Source organism: Protopterus annectens, chromosome 5.part0 (assembly GCF_019279795.1).
Source record: "Protopterus annectens isolate FY-2018-M chromosome 5.part0, PAN1.0, whole genome shotgun sequence".
Taxonomy (NCBI): Eukaryota; Metazoa; Chordata; order Ceratodontiformes; family Protopteridae; genus Protopterus; species Protopterus annectens.
The window spans coordinates 1,647,493,147-1,647,509,836 of NC_056735.1; positions in this window are offsets into that span (position 1 = coordinate 1,647,493,147).

The window sequence follows — 16,690 nt, forward strand, 5'->3', positions numbered from 1 at the left end:
TGCCTTGCACTTGGATCCTACTTGCAGGGCTTTTCTCCTTTTCTCATCTGGTCCTCAGCCATATGATGTTCAAAGTTTTGAAACTTCGATCATCTGAAGGGGACCCATTTTTTCACACTGACTAAACCATCTAGATTTCTAATAGATGTATAACACCACTGTAGTGGTACATCAGTGAACCAGGGAGACCCATTCTTTCTCCCTAATTTAGGCTGGCTATGATCTTGGCAGTTAGCTTTTCAGCATATCGTAACCATCCACACACATCACTTTTGGTCAGAGCAAAACAATGTGGTAGACAATCAAAGATGAACTAGGATAGAACTTTTTATATACAGTTTAGATGAGAAAGGTTTCCTGGTGGCTATTGATCCATTTCTGGGGGAACACTTTAATCACATCTGCTAACCTCATTTTCTAAGCAGACAATAAATTTCCTTGCTAGAGAATATACCTTATGTATTCTACCTTTTCCACTGATACCCAGGGCAATTCTGCTAGCTTAGAAGAATTGCATAGCAAATATTTGTGGTGGACTCCTTTGGCCTAGACAATTTTGTTTCTCCTTTTTATGGAATTGACCAAGGGCAATTACCACAAGCTTTCCCACTACCTGGATATAGCCACACAACACAGGGGCAGGGCTTATATTACATTTTAAGCCCTTATATTTTTAGACATGCAGCAGGTAATAAAAGGCAATAAATCCTGCTACTAGGACATCTTATATTAACATGCACAAGATTTCTCTTGGTAATAAATCCTGCTACTTGGAAATCTTATATTGACATTCACAAGATTTCTCTAGTTGGTGCATACCAAATTACTATGGTGCTATCTGGGTTTGTACCACTGGTGCTGCAATATTTGTGTGAGTTACTAGCCTCTGAACTTTGTATTCCTTTGTTGATGTACATCTTGAGGTCACTTCAGTTTATTTGACCATAGACTCTTTCCATTTCTCCATGTTTTCTTAGAAAATATTTTTTATGAGGAGTTTTCAGGCAAATTTCCTTGCAAACAAGTCTGTCCTTCCTGGAATCATATCTTTTCAATGGAAAACTTAACCATATTTCCTTCTGAACCTATACTTCTGGTATTTTAGGTTCTTTACAGGGAAAGCTATTCTTTTTTTGCCTTAATATCTACAAGACCAGTATTTGAGTTGCAATGTCTCTTGGTGGGTAAACTCTTTTTAGTTTGCAGTGGGATAGTATATCTGTTAGAACTAATCCCTCCTTCATGCTCAAAATTTTAGAGTTCAATCTAGCCATCAATCTCCCAAGTTCTCCACTCTAACCCACAAAACCATGGAGAAAAATCTTTACAAATACTCCGGACAGCCTTAAGCAGCTCAGGTACTATCTTGACCAAACCAAGTCCTTTAGAAAAGCCTACCGGCTATCTATTTCTTATGTTAGGACTAAGAAAGCTCAACAATTTCAATCAATTGATTTCCAGTTAATTGTCCTTGGCTGTTGCCTTTTATTATACCCAGCATGATATACCATATCCAGACAGTGCAAAGGTTTTCTCTCTGAGAACCTTTTTTCCCTGGTGGCATACTGGAATGTGGCAGACTATAGACGATTTCTAGGGACAACTACATGGCCCTTTGTATATTTCTGTACAAAAATAATATACTGGTTTCATTTCTTTTCATCCAAGACTGATTTGGCTAGTACCACTCTCCAGGGGTTCCTGGATTTATATCCTTCCTCCTCCCTGGTTGGATAAGTTATGGTAGTCCATTCATAGGCTACTGCAACAGTGGGAATGATGAACATGGTACAATTGTGTAAACTCTTCTTACTTATAACAATAGGTTTTAAAATTTCTCAGTGCTGCAGTAGCTGTACCCATCCAGCATCCCCCTTGTTGTATAAACATGCTGGAGGAATAGGTTCCTGACCCAGAGACTCGCCAGACTCTGGAATAGACTGCCCATACATGTCAAGCAGAGCACCTCTTTGGCCCTCTTCAAAAGGAACCTTGACAATTGGATGGGAGATAGGAAATTCACTCTGAGGATCACATCAGTCGCCCTGTTAGACAGGGGTTCAGGGAAGTAAATATTGTGGGAAGAAATAGCCAGCAAATTGTTATGGCTAGGCTTGTATAGGCCCCAGGGCTGATAGCCTAGTACTGACCTATGATATACTTTACAGGGGTTACTTTTTTATTTATTATTATATGTTTGTCAATTTAGGATAAATTTCCCCTCTTCACTTTGGGGCAAGAAAGTCCTGAAGATTTTAGTCACTCTGGCTGCTTACATGATTCCCACCAAAAGGTCTTTGCCTATAAGCAGCCAGAGTGACTGTGTGGGAGGGAGTTAGATCTTTGGGAAGCTGTCTAGTTGCTGCATACATGACAGGATACAAACCATAGACTACTGCATCAGTGAAGAATTTGAACATTTACTCTTAAGGGTAAGACTTGCATGTCAAGGACTGACATCTGAATTTTATATTGGAGAAATTGACTGAATCTCCTTTTGTGCAGGCAAGGTCACCCCACATAATGTATCTGCTAAGCAAGACAACATTTCTGGTGGCTGTCACCTCAGTCGGGGAGTCTTGGAATTACCCTTCTTAGTACTCTAGTATTCTACTTGGATAGGTTACATTGCTTAACAATACGTCTTTCATGCCAAAGGTTGTAACAGAAATGGCATTAAAATAGATAGTTCCTCTCCCAGTATTTTTCCCAAAATCACTAATTAAAGGGAAAGAATCCTGAATTTTGTAGATGCACACAGACAATTAAAATACTGCCTAGGCATAACAAAGGCCTACAAAAGGAATGGTCAGCAAAAATGATTGTCCATCTCAAAACGGTACATCTCTAAATGTATCTCCCATTGTATTATCTTCTGCTACAAATTCCACAGTGAAAACGTACCAGACAAGATAATCGTTTACTCCATTAATGGCACAACTACTATAGCAGCCTTCCTGAAAGGAGAATCAATAAAGGATATTTTGTAAGCGGCTGTGTGGTCATCTGTCTACACCTTTTCCAAGCACTACAGGCTAGACATCATGTTTACAGCTAGGGATCATCATGCTAGAGCAGGGATTGCTGCAGCCGCCCTGAATGGCAGATTGCCCACCTTGTCCACAGGACTGCCAAATACCCAAAGAACAGGTGCTGAAAGCTTTAGGACTCTTCCCTGAAGTTATGACTTAACAACTTACCGTAATTGCAGATGTCTGAGTATAGTCACTGCTGTAGTCTAATTTTCCAGACCTTCTTCTCTTTGCAACAGGGGAGTTCAAGACTGGGGTCGAAGGTACAGCTTAATCTGTTCCCAATTCTCTCCTTAGAATGCCAGTCTGGTGAGGTTGATAGGCCTGTCAGTACTACATATTGTATCTCAAAGAATTCTTTTTTCCTAGGCATACTTTTTATATTCTGTCAGTATGGGTAGACTTTATTTGGGAGTAAAGAGGATATAAGATGGCTGACCATATACCTACATTTGTGCTTTGAAATAGAGGCATCAGGAAAATAGGAGACATAAAGCTAGAAAAGCAAGGAAAGGGGTGGGCTCTGAAACTCTGGCTGGCTGTAGAACTCTGCCTGAGACAGAAATTCCTGACTGCAGCAGTGACAACCTTCTACAATTATGGCAATTTAATAAGATAACTGTTCTCTCTGTGTCTCTCTCTTTCTCTCCTACCGCCACAGCAGGTAAGTCTGGAAAGCAAAGTAAGTTGCTTCTTGATGGCTTGGGCAAAGGATAGCCATGGAGTTTTGGTATTTGAGCACTACTGCAGAAGGGTACAGAATCAAATTTGAAACTTATTTCTTTTTTAGGTATGCTTATGATACCAGAGGCGCAACTACAGTTTGCCTCACCTCTGGTTCAACAATTGCAAGACCAGGGACAATAGAAGGGGTACAAGAGTGGGATGAGAGTTTTGGGTTTATTTTTGCCTTTTCATAGTTCATAAGAAAGGCAGTAACTGAAAATTAATTTTATTTTTAGACCACTAAAGCTCAACCTCTTCTTGAAAGTACTTGAATACAAGATGTTCTTCCTGCAGGGGCTACTTCCATTGCTTCTTTCAAGGCCTTATTGATCACATTGGACCTAAACAATGAATACTTTCATTTCCTCACCCACAAGGACTATAGAGAATTCCTAGAGTTCAGAGTCAGTCCCTGGCATTACTACTTTATATTCTTTCTGCATGGGCTCTAAACTGTGGCCCGAATCTATATAAAATGATTTGACCCCAGTGGTAGCCTTCTTAAGGATGAGAGGGGTCTGCATCTCTCTGTATCTGGATGATTTCTTCTTGCATGCCCAAACACAGCAGCAAGTACTGGACTGCCTTGGAGTTGCCATGAGTTGCTTTGAATTTCTTAAGTTTATCACAAAACCACCAAAAACTGAGTTGGTTTCCCAAAAAATATACACATTTTCCTGGGGGTTGTTCTTAAAACAGAAGAGTGCAGGGTGGACTTTCCTAAAGAAAGAGGCTTAATCTCTACAGAATGTCTTTCTGCAGTAGGCCTGTAGGGACCATGTGGGATCAGGGAATTTGTGAAAGCTCTAGAGTATATGGCATCCCCTGTACTTAATGGTACCTTTAGCCAGGTTGCATATTTGAAAGATTTAGTGGCTCCTCAGGACATCCTGAATTCAGCATGTTCTCTTTGTTTCTCTGCATTCAGAAATATTTTTTTTATGGTAACCAACCTAGTGTAGATGAATGAAGGGAAACCTTTCTCTTAACCTTAACCAATCCAATTCCTGACTAACAGTGCCTTCAATTTTGCTTTGGGGAGTTGACACAGGAGCATTTCTGGTACATGGAGTTTTGTTTCCCATGCAGAAACAAATGTACATCAGCCTTAAGGACATGTTATCAGTGATCCTAGCTGCCAAAGCTTTAAAGGAACAGTAGACCTGGTGTCTTCTAAATCACTATACACAACATCATAGTGATGTGGTGAACAAGCAGGGAGAGGGCAAGATCCCACCTGCTGTACAAAATGGCACTGTAGGTGTGTCACTCACATGCTCAATCCAGTCTGGAACTTAGGGCTGTATTTATACTGTCTCAATGCAGTCTTATAACAAGCAAGCTGAGCAGGGCAGTTGTAGAGAAACAGAAATGAAAACTACAAGAACAGGTATTTTAGCAGCTGGTGGTCAGAGGGAGTTCCTGGAAATAGACTTGTTTGCCTATCAGAAGAACTTTCAGATCCTGATTTTTCTGCACAATGCTCTCCTGCAGAGAAGCCTGGATGATGGATGTCCTCCATTTTAGTTATGGTACAGATTCCTGAATGCATTCCCTCAACACATATGATCCCATAAATCTCTCTTAAGGTATGCACAGAACATACAACACAGCCTGAACCTTACAACATCATTCTGGCCCAGGCAGCACTGGTTTTCAGTGGTGGCAAAACTAACTAAGCAACCACCATGCCCTTCTGATGCAAAGGATAGACAGATTGAACCTTGATGCACACAGTCCTGAAGGGGATCTGGCTGATGTCTTGGAAGATTTGGAATTTTTAAATTTTCAAATTTTAAAATATGACATGACTACAAATGCATTAATGAAAAATAAAACAAAGCAAAGTAACCATTCCATTGTTATTGTCATGCTGTATACATATGTTTTCTATTCACCAATTTGTATTCACTTCAGCATTACATAAATTGCTCAGTTCTTGACTTCCTTTAAACTTTATTCCTCCTGTTGAACATTATTCTGCATCTACTATTCTCACAAATTCCATTTTTCCTATATTTATTCCTCTTTCCCTTTTCTAAACATCCCACTTCTAGTATTTTTATCTGGAGTACAACATTCAATACTTCGAATACAGTCAGTTTAGATTTTGATTTTCTAGTAATTGCTTTTCGGCTGCCAATAGCACTAAACTTAGTCAGGACTTACTGTGTCTCGGCAATTCCGATGTTATATCCCAACTCAAGAGAATGCTTTCATTAGTTACAAACGTTTGCTCCCCCAACATTTCTGACAAAGTTCTCTGTATGGAATTTTCAAAATCTGCCAAATTGTTATAGCACCAAAAAAGCATGTTGTTATTTACCTCTTTATTTACACAATTCCAGCATTTGCTGTCAACCTAGTGGAAAAATTCTCTGATGTTTGCCTGGGGTATAAAAATCTCTGTACAAACATTTCCATACAAAAACCTAACTCTCTGGAATTTGTTGTGTAGTTTACAGCCATATAGATGTCCTCTTATTGTTCCTTTATAAATTGCCTTTTCATCCCCTTTTCCTTATACTTTCTGACCTCCTCTGATTCTTATAGTTATCATGTAATATTCTATATGCTCTATTAATTATCCCTTTCATAACAGTAGCCTCTGTTTTTGACTCAACCAAAAACTCCACTACGGGTGGTCTTTCACTTAATACTCCCATATTCCTTTATCTTTGCCTATACTCTGTTATATGTATGTAGTAGGGTAGAGAAGACAGTCTCTAAACCTGCAATCTAAACGTCTGCATAATCTCATTCCACTGTATTACCATACCCAACTAAGTTATTTGCTCCCAATACCTTGGTTTCTTTGTTAATTTCTTGCAGTAAATTCCAGCACCCTCTTGATTATTTTCTCTACCCTAGCTTGCAGTCATGCACATTAGTAAAACTCTTTCTTTATTCCCTTTTTGCTTATTTCTTATAATACTTTCTGGTACTTTATTTATTTATTTATTTGACATTTGTTGACCAGGATAGTCCGACTGGGACAGAGCCCTTTTTCAGCGGAGGCCCAGGGATAAAAGCTCCAGGGTACAAAAAATAGATGATCACACACTTCAGTACAGATGCAGTACAATGAGAATTGATTGTCAACTGCATTTACAATAATGGAGGCAAGCTTGAGTTAATCACAAATAAAGCAAGTCATATTCTTATGAAAGTGAACATACACTGAAGGCAAGAGATAATGTTATAAGATTATCACATTCTAGAAGGGTAGCAGAAGTTGATAGGACAAGCTAAAAGGGTTTTGGGGAGGGTGATAGAAGGCGTTAGTGTTGAGAGATAATGCGAGATGTCAGGATAATAGTTAGCATAGTGAGGGTCCAAGTATGGATAGTTGGGTAGCCTGTAGAGAGTCAGGAAATATTATCAACTTACTGACAGACGGTAGGTAGGAGAGAGGAGGCCTGAGGTATAAAGGCAGGATGTGGGTGGCTGGAGTAAGGTCAGAGGAAGAAAGATGAGAGTGTAAAGGGATGAAAAAGGGAGGGTGAGGGAGGTGTGCAGTGACCCATATGAATGTAAAATTATGTATGGTTATTGTTATTATCTTTAAGGACCTGGATCCTTAATCCTACTGTTTGTTTATGGCTCAACCCCCCCCCCTCCATTTCATCATCATCCCTTACCGCTTTTATATATAACCTTCTCATTGTGTTAAGTATATAAAGCTTATCCATATGGCTCTAAAGTTTTTTCTTCAGATCAGGTAATCCTGAATTACAGTGTTCTATGGAGAAAATCAGCTTATTCTACTTAACTGTAGTCCTCTTCCTCTTTCCAGTAAATTCTTTCAACTCTTTATTATCATTCACAACTTTTCCTGTAGTTGATAAAAATGCATCTGATCTATATATAAAATGAAAGGGACTAAAATGCTTTCAGTTCTTATATCTTACTATCCATATCAATAATCAAGACAGCCTCGTTTCTCACGTTTTGTATTATCTTTTGTTTAGTCTCTTCCCACATATTCTAGGCTGGCATAACAGCATTCTTTTTAATCCATGTACCTAAATACTTAAACTTATCATGTCCCCATAATTATGGGTATTGCTAAACCAATGTATGTAAGGGTGCACAGTTTACCATTATAGCCTTTGTTTTATTTTAATTTATTTTATATCTCCAAAAGAAACTGTCTCAATAAGATCCACAGCAATGAAAAGCTATTTTCTGGATTTGTCAAATACAAAATAATATCATCTGCAAACAAAAATATTTTTCTAGATTACCATACTAGTTATATCCTTGAATCTGTGAGTCCCTCATTTTCTTTTTTAGTTACTCTAAATATAAAGCAAATAAGAAAGGTGAAAGAGAGCACATCAGCCTCTTCCTCTGTTCAAACACAGCTTGTTGGAGAGCAACCTTCTTACCATAATTCTTGCCTGTGTCCCTTCATATATTCTACTTATTAACCCTGTTATTCTAAAATGGAACACAATTAAATAGCCATTGGATGTGTATCAAAACTTTCAGTTAAATACATAAACTCCTGTGAAATATAATTTTTATCTAATCTAGCACAGTATGTACATTCTTTCTGAATTTCTACTACCGAATTCACATCCTCCATATGAAATATTTTCATTTTTCCTCACAAACCTACTCTATTTTATTATACATTCCATTTTTGGTCCCCTGATACATCCTTACTATTGCTTATCAGGTTCCATTCCCACCAATAAATAACATTTCCTGCTGAACACTTACTATTTCTCCATACTTTACTTAAAGTTTAAAATAGAAGTTTTAGGTGGAACAAATACATAGCAGCATAATCCTCGTCCCTTGTAGTAACCCCCTACTACCACAAATCTACCATTATTGTCTCTTTTTCCTCTTTTATCTCTTTTGGGCCATTCTAGTAATCGATACTATCACTCCTCTTCTCATTTGTCCCTGGTACTCTGCTGAATTTCCATCCTGAACTCCTTTGTTTGTTAAATTCACATGCTCATTTTTATCCAATTGCATCTCTTGTAGCCTTATTATCTGTGCCCTGCATTTTGTTTTACAAAATGCCATTCTTGAATTATTACTTAAGATACAGACACACATACTTTAACAGAAAGAAAACAAGCTATATTATAATTTTTTATTTACATGTATTATATATTACATGTTTTATTTCTTTAACAATTGTTATTCACTCCAACATTACATAAATTGCTTGACTCCTGCCTTCCCTTAAACCTCACTGCTTCTCCTGAACATTGATTTGGATATATTGCTCCTAGAAATTCCATTTATTTTATGTAATTTGCTCTTTGACTTTCCTAAAGACCCCAGTACCTGAATTATAGTTGGTTTAGATTTTGAATTTCATGTTGTAGCAATTGCTTTTTTGGCAGCCAGTAGCATTAAACTTAATAAAGCCTTGCTATATCTAGGCATTTCTTATCCTGTGCCCAGCTCAAAAGAATAATTTCCTTAGTTACAGCCATTTGGTCCCGCTCAACATTTATGATAGAGTACTTTGTAAGGAATTTCTTAAATCTGTCATCTCATGGCACTCTAAAAAACATGTTCCCAGTTACCTCTCTCTTTCTCATCATACCTCCAGCCTGTGGTTCATAGGTTCATAGGTAATTACTAGGCGAATGACCCCAGGAGGCCTTACCATACTTTCAGGAGGTGAGAATCAAATCCTGTACTTTGTGTTTTTAAGTTAAACACCTAAACCATTATGCCAAACCCCAACCCAATTTGCTATCTACTTATGAAAATATTCTCTGAAGACTGCTTGGGATATAAAATATCTATGCAAAGACTTCTGAGCAAAATTCTAAACATTCTAGAAATAGTTGTAGACCTGTGAGCCATACAAATGACCTCCCATTGTTCCTTTGTAAATTGAATTTTCAGTCTCTCTTCCCAATCTTTTTAAATAGTTTTTGATTGATTGATTCTTGTAATTATCATGCAAAAAGCGTATATGTCCTACTAATTTTCTCTTTTTTAACATAAGCTTCTGTTCTAGACTCAACTAAAACCTTTAGAGCTAGTCTTTCATTTAACACTCTGTTATTCTTTTGTGTTTGTCTATACTCTGATATCAATCCCTGATAGGGAAGGTATTCCATAGTTCTGCTTGGCCTTATTATACTCTGTTATCTTTACCTCTCTAGTTGTTTGCTCCCTATACCTTGGTTCCTTTGCATTTTTAACAGCAAGTTCCAGGCCCTCTTGCCTATTTTTATACCCCTACTTGCAATCATCTCTATGGGCAATATTTCCTTTCTCCATTCTTATGTTGGCTTTTGTTTGTAATATACGTTCTGTTACTTTATGAATATAATATTTTGTATGGTTGTTCTAAAATCCTACTCTCTCCTTATTTCTTGAACTTCCCTCTGTTTTATCATCTCTTTGCACTTTTGATTTATAACGCTTTTCTTGTGTTATGTATATCTTAATGATGTAAAGTATCTGTTCTATTTAGGTAATGTAATTTAAAACTACCATATTCTATGGGAAGAACTGGCCTATCACACTTAACCCTTGCTCTGTTTCCCTGTCAAAGGGGTTCCTTCAACTCCTGATTAATTATCACCTATAACTTCACATCTAGTTTACAAAAATATACTTGGCCTCTATATAAAACTAAAGGGACTAAAAACATTTGTGTCTTGCTATCGATATGCATAATCAAGAACTTCCAGTTTCTCAATTTTTGTATTATCTTTTGTTTAATCTCTTCCCATATATTATTAGCTGCCATAACAGAACACATTTTAATCCATACACCTAAATACTTTATGTGATCCTTTCCCCATAAATACAGGCAGTGATGAACCAACCTCTCAGCACAAAAAATCTGGACAAAGCCAAAAATAATGGGGGGACAAAGCCCCCAAAATAGGTATACATTTTACATATTTCTCTTATAAACTTAGAAAGTTGCTAAAATAAAACATCTTGTGTTACCATACATTTTCTGAAGGATGTGAAGTCTGAAACTCAAATGCTTGTCATTATTTTGTGAATTCATTCTTCACTGATTTGCCACAAATATCCAGAAAATCACAAATTTTATGAGGAACAGACCAAAAATATCAGGCAAAAATCTTGACATTCTTTGAAAATCTGGACATTTGAGAGGTATGACTGGTATATATTTTACTGCTATAGTCGTGTCTTGTTTTATCTTCATTATTTTTTATACTCCCTAAACAATGGAAATTTGAAAAGGTTTCAAAATATTGCACAACACCAACATATAACGTTCTGGATTTATCAAGTACGAAGTAGTATAATCTGAAAATTATGCTAACTTTTCCTGATTACCATACCAGTTATAGCTTTGAATTTGTGAGACACTTTTTTTTTGCCAGTGACTGTAAATATAAAGCAAATAATAAAGTGGAAAGAGGACACCCCTACCTGGTTCCTCTGTTCAAACACAGCTTGTTGGAAGGAACCCTCCCACCTTAATTCCTGCCTCTAAGCCAGTGTATAGTCTCCTAATTAACTATACTATTCTCTTGGGAAATGTAAAGGCTTCAGTTGCCCAACTCATACAATCCCAGGTGACTCTAGTGAATGCTTTCCCTGCATCAAGACCCCCCCCAACAGTAGCAGTATTCTGTTATATTCTGCTTCCCTCTGGGTCATCATTGTTATGTTAATGTTGTCAAATGTTAGTCTCCCCTCCACAAAACCAAATTGAGCAATATCTATCAGTTTTGATTACATATTTACTATTCTCTTAGCTAGTATAGACATAAACACTTTATAATTATAGTTTAAAATTGAAATGGATCTATTTGAACCTGGATCTGAAAGGTATGTACCATCCTTGGGTATTACACCTACCACAGCTTTCTTCTAAAATGTTGGTGCTTCCCCTCCTTTTCAAGTATGATTAAACAAAACATTAACAATCTTTATCACTTTCTTGCATCCTAACTTCAAGACTTCCACAGGAATACCATCTGTTCCTTTATACTTAAAGTCCACGTTGAATGATGAAACGTTACCATTGTTATCTCATCTTTTCCATTCTTACCTATTAATTGTTGAGGCTCATCTTCCTCTGTCCTTATCATATTTAAGTCTTTCCTACTTATTTCCTTTTGAGTCTTTTCTTGGTAACCACATTCCTCTACTTTATTCAAAATTTCATAACATTTTCAAAATATCTCTAATACCCCTATAGGATCTCTGGTTATTTATTTATTTATTTATTTATTGTTATAAGTGCTCTAAATTTGGCAACAACCCTTTCTACTTTCTGTATGCCCAAATCATTTTATCACTTTTATGCTCTGCATTTATCAAAAATAATTGCTTAACATCAGCCTTTCTAAAATCATGCATATTATCTAAATATTATTAGCACTCTGCAATTGCGCATCATCTTTTTTCTCTGAGATTCCTCTTATTTTGACATATTTTAACCTTTGCCAGATCCTCTAAATACTTTGTCCTCATATCTATTTCTTTTTTATTTGTATCCTATTTTAAACTCAGTTTTAATTTTATCCCACTGACTAGCTATCCCTCTGAAGAAATTTCTGTCTTCCTTAATAACTCTTAGTTTCCTCTATCCATTTCTTAAATTCCTTTCTTTTTAACAGATAAGCAAGAAAGTTCCAGTGACTCATCATTTCAAGCTGAAAGCATTTACTAATAAAAAATAATAATATGTCTTTGTCTTTTCCTGGTTATGGGTCACCACATCGGGATCACTGGTCCACAGATTGATTGGCAGTGAACTTTTTACAGTGTTGAGTTGCCAGCCCGGTGCCCAACCTTCACTGCACACACACACACACACACACACACACACACACACACACACACACACACACACACACACACACACACACGCACACACGCGAGCGCACGCGTGCACATACTTGCATGTCTTTAAAACTCACTTAACTGCAGGAAGGACATACAGACTCCACACAGAAGGCACTCCAGCTGAGAACTGAACTGCAGAACCTCTTGCTGTGAGGCCACTATGCTAACCGCTGCACCACTGCGGCCATAATAAAAATTAATAATAGTAATAAAAAAAAACAGATAGTGCCTTTGCAAATGCAAGAGAGGGCCCTTATAGAATCCATTTAGAACACAGTGGTCAAATCTCTCATGACTAATTACTTGTACCTGTTTAGCTCCTTGTATTCAGCTTAGACAATAAGTGCTAATGGAAAAATAAATATCTAATAACTTTGAAAATGCTAGAGAACTACAAATTTTCATGCTTTACATCCCCTCTTCCACTGTTTGAACCTGCCTACTTAAATAAATAACCCCTTGTCTGTATCATAAACCAAGAACATTTGTCTAGACCTTCACCTAGAGAAAAAAAGGCATTATTATACTTAATACACCTATAATATGATCAATACACATTTCCATTACCCCTGCTGCCCAAGATAACATTATATTGCTTATTTCCAGCCTTTTTTAACTTGCTAACAGTATAAAGCCTTGATTGATATATTACTGGCTAAGAAAAAGTACTCTCTTACTTTACTGTCACTAGCATAAATAGCAGTTACTGATAAAGCCCCCCCCCCCATTTAAAATACCTCTGCATACTATACTGAACTGCTTTACAATATAGCCTGCAATTTACATCAGGAAAGTTAGTATGTAAATATTAATAAGAAAAAAACTTATTTTATTTATTTGAAATTACTTCTTGAGTATCTTCATTGTCCTTCTGAACATGAATGAAAAAGTGGGTTTATACTGCAGTGTCCTCCCACCAGTTAAACAAAGTCAATAAGCTTTCAGTCTTTTTCAGCCACTTATTCTTGAAAAAAACACATTCTTTTTTGTTTTTTGTTTTTCAGGAAGACAATTCTTGCATATAAATGACATCTAATGGGAATGCCATTCTATAGTGTTCTCATCTATTCACTAATTTCACATTATCGATGGCCTTCTTCCTCTTGATTTCACCTTCCAACACTGGTATTTGTTTGAATTCCAACCTACTCCTGATTCTTCTGGTCAACCCTTGGATCTTTTTTTCAGACACTCAAACATTTTTCTGATTGGAACTGTACTAATATGGAAAACAGACTCCCATAGTTCATTGCCAAATCCAGGACTGGAGACTTTTTGGCTACCTCAGGTATCATGTTACAGGATATCCTGGAGGACCACGACACTGAACTCTGCCCTTTTCCTGGACTGTGTACCCCACCTTACAGTGTTTGGAGAAGGTATGGGTAGATGACAAGGTGGCTGCTTTGGTGAAATGCACTCTTACATGCTCCGGCAGTGGTCTGCCATCTTTTCAGAGCAGAAAACTATGAAAGTATGGAAACACTTAGAAAACATATGTTTTGTGAGCAGTTTGCCTTTCTTAAGTTGTGCAAAGTGACAATCTCCTGATCTGTTTGCTTTAGGGGGTTCATCTCCTTCAAGTAGTAGTGCAACAGCCTGTAGAATCTATAAATGTAGAATCCTTTCATTTGTTTTGACCTTTGTAAACAAAACATAGTACAGTTGTCTGAGAAGTCATCAAAACAGTAGATATTCATTATATTGATTACTGCTGCAGTAGCCTAAGCTATATGAGTTGTATCCAACTAAGGATATAACTGTGGGCCAGCTTCTAAAGCTTCAGGGCACCTTCCACTCTAGCTGAGCCAACTTAAAGACAGGTTTGGCCTCCAAGCCCTTCAGAAATTCCCTGCTACTGATAAAAGTTCTTCTATATTGGCTTTCAAGGATTGATGGTGGTCTTATGTTGTTCCATTGCCGGGCAGATGAGTTCCCTTTCAGGAAAAAACCTTCCACAATTTATACTTATTGTTTAAACTTGTTTTCCTGTTTAGGAGAATATTTTTTCAGCTTAGAATATGTGTTTTTATTGAGTGTCACATGACTTTACTGTACTTTTAAATGAGAGTACACTTTTGTTTCTTACGATTTAAAAGTTATTTAAAACATTCTAAAATTATTTTTTTCTGTGGAGAAAGTGTGTTTAAATTACTTTTGTGGCTGCAAAGCATATTTGTGTGCTTTGTATTGTATTTTGAGTGGAAATGTTACTTTTAAATAATTTTATATTTTACCAGCTTGTGCTGCTTAACTTCTCCAGAAAAGAGGCAAAATTTTCACCTTGATCATGGAGCAGACTGCTGGTCTCACGGTTGATCCTTCTTCCACCAGCAAAAAGAAAAAGTTAACTAAACAGCCTTTGCTATCACAGTAAGCTGGCAATTTGCCTATGCTGCAGGTAGGTGACTCTGATGTGGCCAAAACGGGTTCCTCAGATCACTCTGGTGTTGTTCATACAGTCACTATGGACAGGGGTTAACCACGTCCTCTGCAGCTGTTGAGGTTCCACTAGTGGACAAGGGATAGTAGTTCTTATCAGTCTTGGGAGAAGGGACAGAGAAAATGATCCTGCTTAGCCAGAATGCTATGTCCATCCCTGGGGAAGCTGCTGTTGATATTAATAAACATGATGGGCTGTGACATTAATATACATATCTGCCCCAACTTTCCTGTCGAAAACAATTAGAAAACTAAACATTTGTTTTCTCCTCTACCAGTTCCACTGGACAGGAGTAGTTCATTAGATCTGGTTCTGGGTCTTGTACAGGGTATTGACCCTTCTTATAAGGTGGTTTTGGTTAAAAGAAAAAGGGACTCCACTTTTCCTGAACAGATTCATGAAAATTAATCTGTAGAGTAATGTGATGGGACATATGCACATTTTTGTCCTCAGATTTCTGATTCAGACTCCAAGGAGAGCATGCTATCTGAATCTTCCTGTGAGGCATTCCCTTTCTTTAAGACTACTTCCAGAATATGCGAGTGTTTTCACTGGGAGAACACTGAGGTTTCTTAGTCCCTCAGAAAATGCTGTGAACTGTTACAACCAGAATTCCCAGAACCTTCACCCATCTCCACCATGCTGTCAGCATTAGAGGATGTTTTTGTCACAGCTTGTGGTTTCCCTGACAGCCAGCTTACTGCACCTATGAAAACAGAATGTACAAAGGTCCTCACTCTTTCATATTTTTTTTACAGTCATCCCAGACTTGACCCAGCAGCTATAGTTATTCCGGCTGCTGCCAAGCATTTCTGTTAATTCTAATCCTTCCCCTTCAGACAAGAGTGGTCAAATAATTGATAAGTCTGGGAGAAATGCATGCTTTTGCAACTTTGATTTTTAGAATTTTGAATTGTCAGGTTCATATGTGGAAGTTTATTCTGATTAATTCTGCAGTTACCTCCTGTGAGGAAAAATCTGCTTTGTGTGGTTTAGTTTCTTTGATTTCTCAGGTCAGTACTTATTGTTTAAAGTATGTATATGACTCTGTAGATACTACATGTACGGCTGTTGCATCTGGTACTGTCTTGAGGAGGTTGTCTAACTGCATTCTCAGAACCTTCCAGAAAATGTAAAAATGATATTTTAAATTCTCCTTTGGATAGATATTTTGTTTTGGGGCCCTCTACTGCAGAGGCCATCAAAAATGTGATGGGAGAGGTAAGCTGATGCAAGAAAACTCAGAATTTTCATCTCTTTTTTTCTAAATTTTTCAATGTTTTTTCTGCTCCCTAGTTCAATTTTGTCAAGAAATAAAATAAGCAGTCTGAGCAAAATGCTGGTAAGCAAACATTTAAAAAACAATGTCAGGGAGGTTCCAAAAAGAAAGCAGCCCTTTCAGAACAAAAAACATTCAAATGAGGCAGAGTGACTATCAAAGGGACCTTGTCTCTCGTCTCACCGTGGCAGTCCCTTATTCCTTCCAGAAAGTCTGAATCTACATTTCTCTCTTTGACAACAGATTGTTTTAGACAAATGGGTTCTGAGGCTGATCCAACAAGACTGCAGATGGCAGTGAGAAGAAATTCTTCCACCAAACAAAACCCCTGTGTTCTCTCTGTTTCCTCCTGTCCTACATCACATACTGCCTTTGGGGTAATCG